The sequence below is a fragment of the Staurois parvus genome, unplaced genomic scaffold (genome assembly GCF_062004578.1).
Source record: "Staurois parvus isolate SC_StPar_1 unplaced genomic scaffold, SC_StPar_1.0 ptg000096l, whole genome shotgun sequence".
Taxonomy (NCBI): Eukaryota; Metazoa; Chordata; class Amphibia; order Anura; family Ranidae; genus Staurois; species Staurois parvus.
Window position 1 is genome coordinate 16,089,804 of NW_028317892.1, and position 7,697 is coordinate 16,097,500.

The following is a 7,697-nucleotide window of genomic DNA, read 5'->3' on the forward strand; positions in this document are numbered from 1 at the left end:
AGCTCTCCTAGGTTCTCAGTGCTGACATGGCATATGACACAGCAGGGGAGAACTTCTCATTATTTATTATTTATGCCATCTGCTTCTGTATATGAGGTTTGTGAGGTTTGGTAAGTGTATAAATGGGGGGGGGGGGATATTTGCTGGGGAAGAGTTACTTTTTTTAATTGATTTTTTTTAATAACATTATAACAATGTTATTATTTGTAGAGTAGGCTATTATTATTATTATACAGGATTTATATAGCGCCAACAGTTTGCTCAGCGTTTTACAATATAACGGGAGACAATACAGCAACAATACAGTTCAATACAAGAGGGATAGGAGGGTTCTGCTCCTTGGAGCTTACAATCTAAGAGGAGAGCTATAATTTTGTCTCATTGACAATGCAATGCCTAAGTGCTCTTGCCTTGTAGTCTACAAATCCTGGGATAAAATGCAAATGGGGGCAAAATCTGCATGCTGTTTATTTGTTTTTCCTACATTTCTGTGGATTTCCTCTCATGGTTAAATGTAATTTAGGCAGAACTGAAGTCAGCTACACTCACATTTCTCCCACCAATGTCTCCCTTTCTGGCACTAACATCTTTTCCAGGTCTTTTCCTGCATGCAGCATCTTCAGCCATCCTGATTGACTGGGCCGAAATGACATAAATCTTGCACATGCACTTGGCAGTTAATTCATCCTGACACCAAGGCATGCCTTGAATCTCTTCTGCAAAAAAAAACCCTCCTGCTAGCATTTTTTATGTAAAGTTCCATTTTAACTTGACCCAGTGTGTGACTTTGATAATGACATTGTATTGTGATCTTCTTTGGGGACAGGAACTAGTATATATGGTTCCATTTTCTTTTTAAAGCACAGGGACAGTACCATGTAAATTAAAAAAAAAACAAATGCTACGGTCACCCTCTAGCTCTATCCTACACTCTCTAACTCACATCTTCAATCTCTCCCTCTCTTCTAGCAACTTCCCAATCTCTCTTAAACATGCGCTAGTCACCTACCAATCTTGATCTACTTGCTACCCTTTTCCTCTAAACTCCTCAAACATCTGGTGTACAACCGACTGAGTGACCATCTTATTGAGAACAACCTTCTTGACCCCCTTCAGTCTGGATTTTGCCCTCAACACTCCATGGAAACAGTTCTCCTAAAACTCTCAAACAATCTACTAACAGCTAAAACCAATGGACACTATTCTATACTCCTACTCCTGGACCTCTCTGATGCCTTAGTGGACCACTACCTCCTCCTCAAAAAACTCCACTCCTTTGATCTTTGTGACAGTACTCTTTGCTGGTTATCATCCTATCTATCCCACCACACCTTCAGTGTCACTTAAAATTCTTCTTCCTCCTCTCCCCTTCCTTTCTCTGTCAGGATCACCCAAGGTTCTATTCTTGGACCTCTCCAATTCTCGATCTGCACCTCCTCCCTGGTTAATAGCCTCCCATGGCTACAATACAATTTCTACGCTGATGACACTGAAATCTATCTCTGCCCCTCAGCTCACTGCATCAGTCTCCGCATGCATCACTAATTTACTAATGGACATATCAAACTGGATGTCACGCCACATCCTCAAACTCAATCTACCCAAAAATGAGCTCATAATATTTCATCCTCCACATACCCCTTCCCCTGACTTTTCTATCAAGATCGATGGCTCAGCTATCAACCCAGCTCCAAATCCAATCAATGTCCAAAGCCTGCTGCCTCATCCTCCGCAACATCTCCAGAATACGCCCTTTCCTAACCAGTGACATCACAAAGCTCCTTCCTCACTGGCTTACTTTTACATAGGCTATCCCCCCTTCAGTCCATCATGAATGTTGCTGCCAGACTCATTCACCTAACCAGCCTCTCAGTTTCTGCTACCCCTCTCTGCCAATCCCTCCATTGGCTGCCACTTGCACAACAAATTAAATTCAAAATACTGACAACAACTTACAAAACAGATGCATCAAATAAATGACAATAAACGATTTGATGCACCAGTTTATGATCATCCAGTTTATTGTCATTTATTTGATGCATCGGTTTTAACCTTGACCCTTAATAAATATTTATTATACTACACTATGGGCATATCTCTGTGTTAAACTCCCTGGAGAAGTATTTCATTTCCAGACGCCCTGCACAAGATCCAGCCCAGTATCCAGAGAGGGAGCCTCCTGCACGCCCTGAGAGCAGCACCCACCCATCCCTTAAGGGGAAACTCTGGCTGATTTTGAATCAACATTTAAAGCCCCAGGATCCAGTTGATGTACCACCCCACCCCTCAGAGGGAAGTTACCCCAGTTCTTGGCTTACCCTGATGATACCCTGATGACATCTGTATTTATATTTATGGGTGAATTTACATTACGCATCTGGTGAGTGCGCAATTCTTCCACAATTTTTGCACAAGCACCGACCCACCAGGAAAACAGGCACTTTAGGAGCACTAAAAGTCACCTTTAAACGTTTTAATATTTTATGCTCATTTATGAACTTTTATTCATTCCTTTTTTCTTTTTTTTTAATAAAAAGTTTATGGTATTAATTTCTTTAGCGCTGCACCATTACTGTATTATGTAGCAGAATACATTTTGGCCTAAATTTATGACAAAATTAGATTTTTAACATTTTTTGACTGGACATGTTTAAAAACAAAAAGTCAACAATATTGTTTTTTTCTCAAAACTGTCAGTCTTTTTTTTTTAGCTCAAAAAATAAAAAAAGCACAAGCGATCAAATACCACCGAAAGAAAGCTCAGTTAGTGGGAAAAAAGGATGTAAATTTAATTTGGGTGCAGTGTTGCATGCCCGCACAATTGTCAGTTAAAGTAATGCAAAAAATGGCCTGGTCAGGAAGGGGGGTAAATCCTCTGGAGGGCAAGTGGTTAAATTGATCAGTGGATAACAAACACTCAGTAACCACCATAATGAGTTCCTAGGTAAGTCCCAATTGTACAGCCTATGGCACGTTCATGGTATTCAGGTTATTGAGTTATAGTGCATACCATTTAGAAATTCAATTATACAAAATAATAAAAAAAAACAATTCAAAGCATCCTGGAAAGCAACATGCTTGCCTGATGGTACAAGCCTGTGCTTGGTCATGATATTCAGTCCTATTGCTTTCCATATTACCCTACTGTTCAATGCAAACTGCAGACAAACTGAATGTAAACAGGTCAATGTTTACTCTTCTGGAATTGTGGTGACAGATGTTAAAGCCCAAGGAAAGAAAGAAAACTGAGATAAAAGTTTATATTTGAAAGGCTTTTTGGGGTCCCTGAATCTCTTTAAAAAAGTGTTTTTTGAAAAATTACATTCCGCTAATAACATTTAAAATATTGTAACATAAACGTGTTATTTCATTCAAATGGCGTGGTTATATTTTTGCAGATCATTTTTCAGGTTGTGACATTTTATTGTTTGGAGCAAAAGGTAATTTGTGTCCAATTTCCACCAAAATTTACTTCATATATCTTCAAATGTAGACTAGTAAGCCATCTCATGTCTATGACTACATATTATGTGTTGAAACATCCACTTAACCACTTACCCTCCTGAGGATTTACCCCCCCCCCCTCATGACAGGCCATTTTTTGTGTGATGGCGCTGCATTACTTTAACTGAGAATTGCGCAGTCATGCAACACTGCACCCAAATGAAATTTACGTCCTTTTTTCCCCATGAATTGAGCTTTCTTTCAGTGGTATTTGATTGCCTGTGCGGTTTTTATTTTATGCGCTATAAGCAAAAACAGACCTACAATTTTGAGAAAAAAACAATATTTTGGACTTTTTGCTATTAAACATGTTCAGTAAAAAAAATGTAAAAAGTCTAACTTCGTCTTAAATCTAGGCCAAAATGTATTCTGCTGTATGTCTTTGCTAAAAAAAAATCCCAATATGTGTAAATTAATTGGTTTACGTGAAAGTTAGAGCGTTTCCAATGGCGGTATAGATAATGGGATATTTTTTTCTACTAGTAATGGCGGCAATCAGTGACTTTTAGCGGGACTGTGGGACTGCGGCGGACATTCTGACACTGGGGGGGGGGGGACTAATTTGGTGTCACTGACACCCCAGTGACCAGTGACACCAATACAGTGATCAGTGCTAAAAAAAAGCACTGACACTGTACTAATGGCACAGGGCAGGAAGGGGTTAATGTGAGGGGAGATCAAAGGGTTAACTGTGTGCTGGGAGTGTTTTACTAGGGGCGGGGGGTGTGCTTCACTGTAAGCACACTGATCAGGATGGCTGTACTGTGCACTGCCATTCCGAGCAGTGTGCTCAAGCTGACAGGGAGGAAGATTGTAAACAAAACAATCTTCCCTCCTGTCGGCGATGATCAGGTAATCATCGGGCGCCGGTGGGTAATTACCAGCCAGGACCCTGTGATTGACATTCGCAACCGTGAATAGTGGCGCGTGTAGGGCACACGCCCCCTACCTGAAAATGTAAAATGACATATATATATATACATGATTCTGCACATGGGTGCCACCCTTTAGCAGTATTTTTGCTATAGGGCGGTCCTTAAGTGGATAAGACACTGACAAAATGTTGTTACCCTAAATCTAGAAGTGCCCGACCACCAGGTATTATGGTACAAGGTGATCAACTCCTCTCAAACAGGACTATTGGAAAATTTGTGCTCGATCAGTGTATTCTGGCAGCAGAGGAGTCCCCGCTGTCAGCATACAACAGCACAGCAGGAAGGATTCCCTCATCCAGCTCGAATTTGTGGATGGGGGAATCTATTCTCTTTCTTTTTTGATCAATCGGAGGGTTGTAAAAAAAAAAGTCACCCATGGCCAGCTTCAGAAAACTTAGTCTCACTGTGATAAAGAACAAAAATGACAGTGGGTAGTGTGCAGCAAGCAAACAGGTGTAATGAGCTAAAGGGGAGCAATCAGAGGAGGAAAAAGAGGAAAGTATAAGAAATAGGTTTTTTAGATGTGTTTAATAAATATTTATACAAAAAGCACATTCATTCTATTGGATCACCTGAAATGAAAGGCCTTACATGAAATTCAATACAGTTTTATTTGTAATAACACCTATCTATGCATTTATGTACACATGTCAATGTTATGCAATATTCAGGGGCGGACTGACCATTCGAGCACTCGGGCACTGCCCGAGGGCCCGGGGTCAATAGGGGGCCCCATGAGATGCCCCTGGAACCTTTCATAGGCTTTTTTGGGTGTGGTTTGAGTGTTAGCAAGGACATAGGGGCCCCATGATCTCTTATTGCCCGGGGACCCCATGAGTTGGCAGTCCGCCCCTGGCAATATTCCGACAATGTGGAGAAAACTGGAACAAAATCACATGGCTAATAACAGTGTTTTGATAACAATAATACTAACCAGAGAAATTTTGACTTGGAAGGCAAGCACAACCAACTAACCTCTTTTAGGCCTCATTCACACTTGAGCGTTTTGAAGCTCCAAAAACGCTAAAACTTAATATCATCAGTTGTCCTCTATGGTGCCTGTTCAGGTGATCAGGTGTGAACAAGCACCATAGAGAACAAATGATTTTTTAAGTTTGAGCATCACGCTACAAAACGCTTAGCCCTGGTTCACACTGATGTGGTGCAGAATTCGCAGTGTTTTCAGTGTGCATTCCGCTCCACATCAGAATCTCACCCCGTTCATGCGAACCGCTGCGGGTGTGTATGTTAACAACACCCTGAAGCAGTCCGCAAAACGCAGTGCGATGTGCAGAATCGGATCGCATAGTTGTGAATACCCATGCGATCCGATTCTAGTGCGGACCCAAAAAAGGCTCCTGCACTTTTTGGTACGGATGCATAATGTATGGCTCCAATCGCACCGCACACAAATTGCATGTGATTGCAATTGCATGTGATTTGCACAGGAATGCAATGCGGTTCCTGTGCGAATCATATGTGATATACCGCACCACATAATGTGAACCCAGGCTCAGGTGTGCATGCAGCCTGAGAGTAGGTAAGCTGTCCTGTGAGATGAAAGTGTGCTGTTCTGCTGGCAAAAGTAGTAAAGCCAAAACATTCTTTTTGGTTTTGGATTGAGTACAAAAGATTTACTGCCACTTGTGTTTTTTTTTCTTTTTTTTTGCAGTCTGTGTCCCCACTGGAAAAATTTTCACTCATGACCTAGAAACATAACAAAAGATGATATATAGTAATATATATATATATATATACACTGCATGGCGTAGAGCAGTGGTCTCCAAACTGTGGCCCTTTGCTCGTCTTTATCCGGCCCTTGAGGCACTATTCTATCGACTATCCAACAGTGGGGCATAATTTCTGTCACTGACACCAACAGTGGGTCAGTATTCCTTCTACTGACACTATTGAAAGGGTACAATTCCTCCCACTGATACCAACAATGGGGCATGACTCTGTCCAGTGATAGCAACAATGAGACACTATTCCTCCCACTGACACCAAAGAAAGAGCACAATTCCTCCAACTGACACCAATGATGGAGCAGAATTCCTTCCACTGACACCAATGATGGGGCACTATTCCTCCCACTGACACCAACGATGGGGTACTATTCCTCTCACTGACACCAACGATGGGGCACTATTCCTCCCACTGACACCAATGATGGGGCAGTATTCCTCTCACTGACACCAACGATGGGGCACTATTCCTGCCACTGACACCAACGATGGGGCAGAATTCCTTCCACTGACACCAATGATGGGGCACTATTCCTCCAACTGACACCAACGATGGGGCAGAATTCCTTTCATTGATACCAATGATGGGGCACAATTCCTCCAACTGACAGCAACGATGGGGCAGAATTCCTTCCATTGACACCAATGATGGGGTAGTATTCCTCCCACTGAGGACAATGATGGTGCACTAGTCCTCCTACTGCTGACAAAGATAGGGCATTGTTTACACCGCTGGATGCCAGGACATTTTCAATTCCCACTGACCCTAGTCCGGCCCCCCTAAATTCTTGAGGACAGTAAACTGGCCCTTTGTTTAGAAAGTTTGGAGACCCCTGGCCTAGAGAATGCAATTGTTCATTGCCGGCTCACACTGAAGCATGGAGCATGTTCATGTGTGATTCAGTGCGATGTGATTTTCAGCCCATTCATTTGAAATTGCACTGGATCACACCAAAAGTAGTGCATACACTACTTTTAAAAATGCACTGCAACTGGATTGCATGGTACCATGCAATCCGGCGCACACAAACGCACTGCGTTTGTGATCTGCATTTGGGTTGTCATTAGGAATGTATTGACACCTGCACATCCGCTGTGTTTAGAATACAGCGCGGTTTCCCACATCACGTTCTGGTGTGAATGGACACTTAAAGGAAAAGTTCACCTTTAGAACATGTTACACATTCTACCCGTTTTTAGAATGGAACATGTAACATGGTCCCATAGCCGCAGCTGCACCCGCCGCCCTCTGACAGATAATACGGTGGGAAGTCCCCCCCCCGTACTGTGTCAGATTTGAAAACAGCACGGCCATGCGGGGTTCCGCCTACACGGCTGCGTCATTCATTCATGAACTTCCATGGATGAATGAACTGCAAGTCCTGGAAGCCTTAGCAGCTGTCAGCTTTTAGTTTTCAATGAACTACCAATGCGCTCCACAGCACATTGAAGCTTCCAGTCAGAATATCTGCTTGCTCCTACATCCCGTACGGCAAGCAGATATTCTGACAAG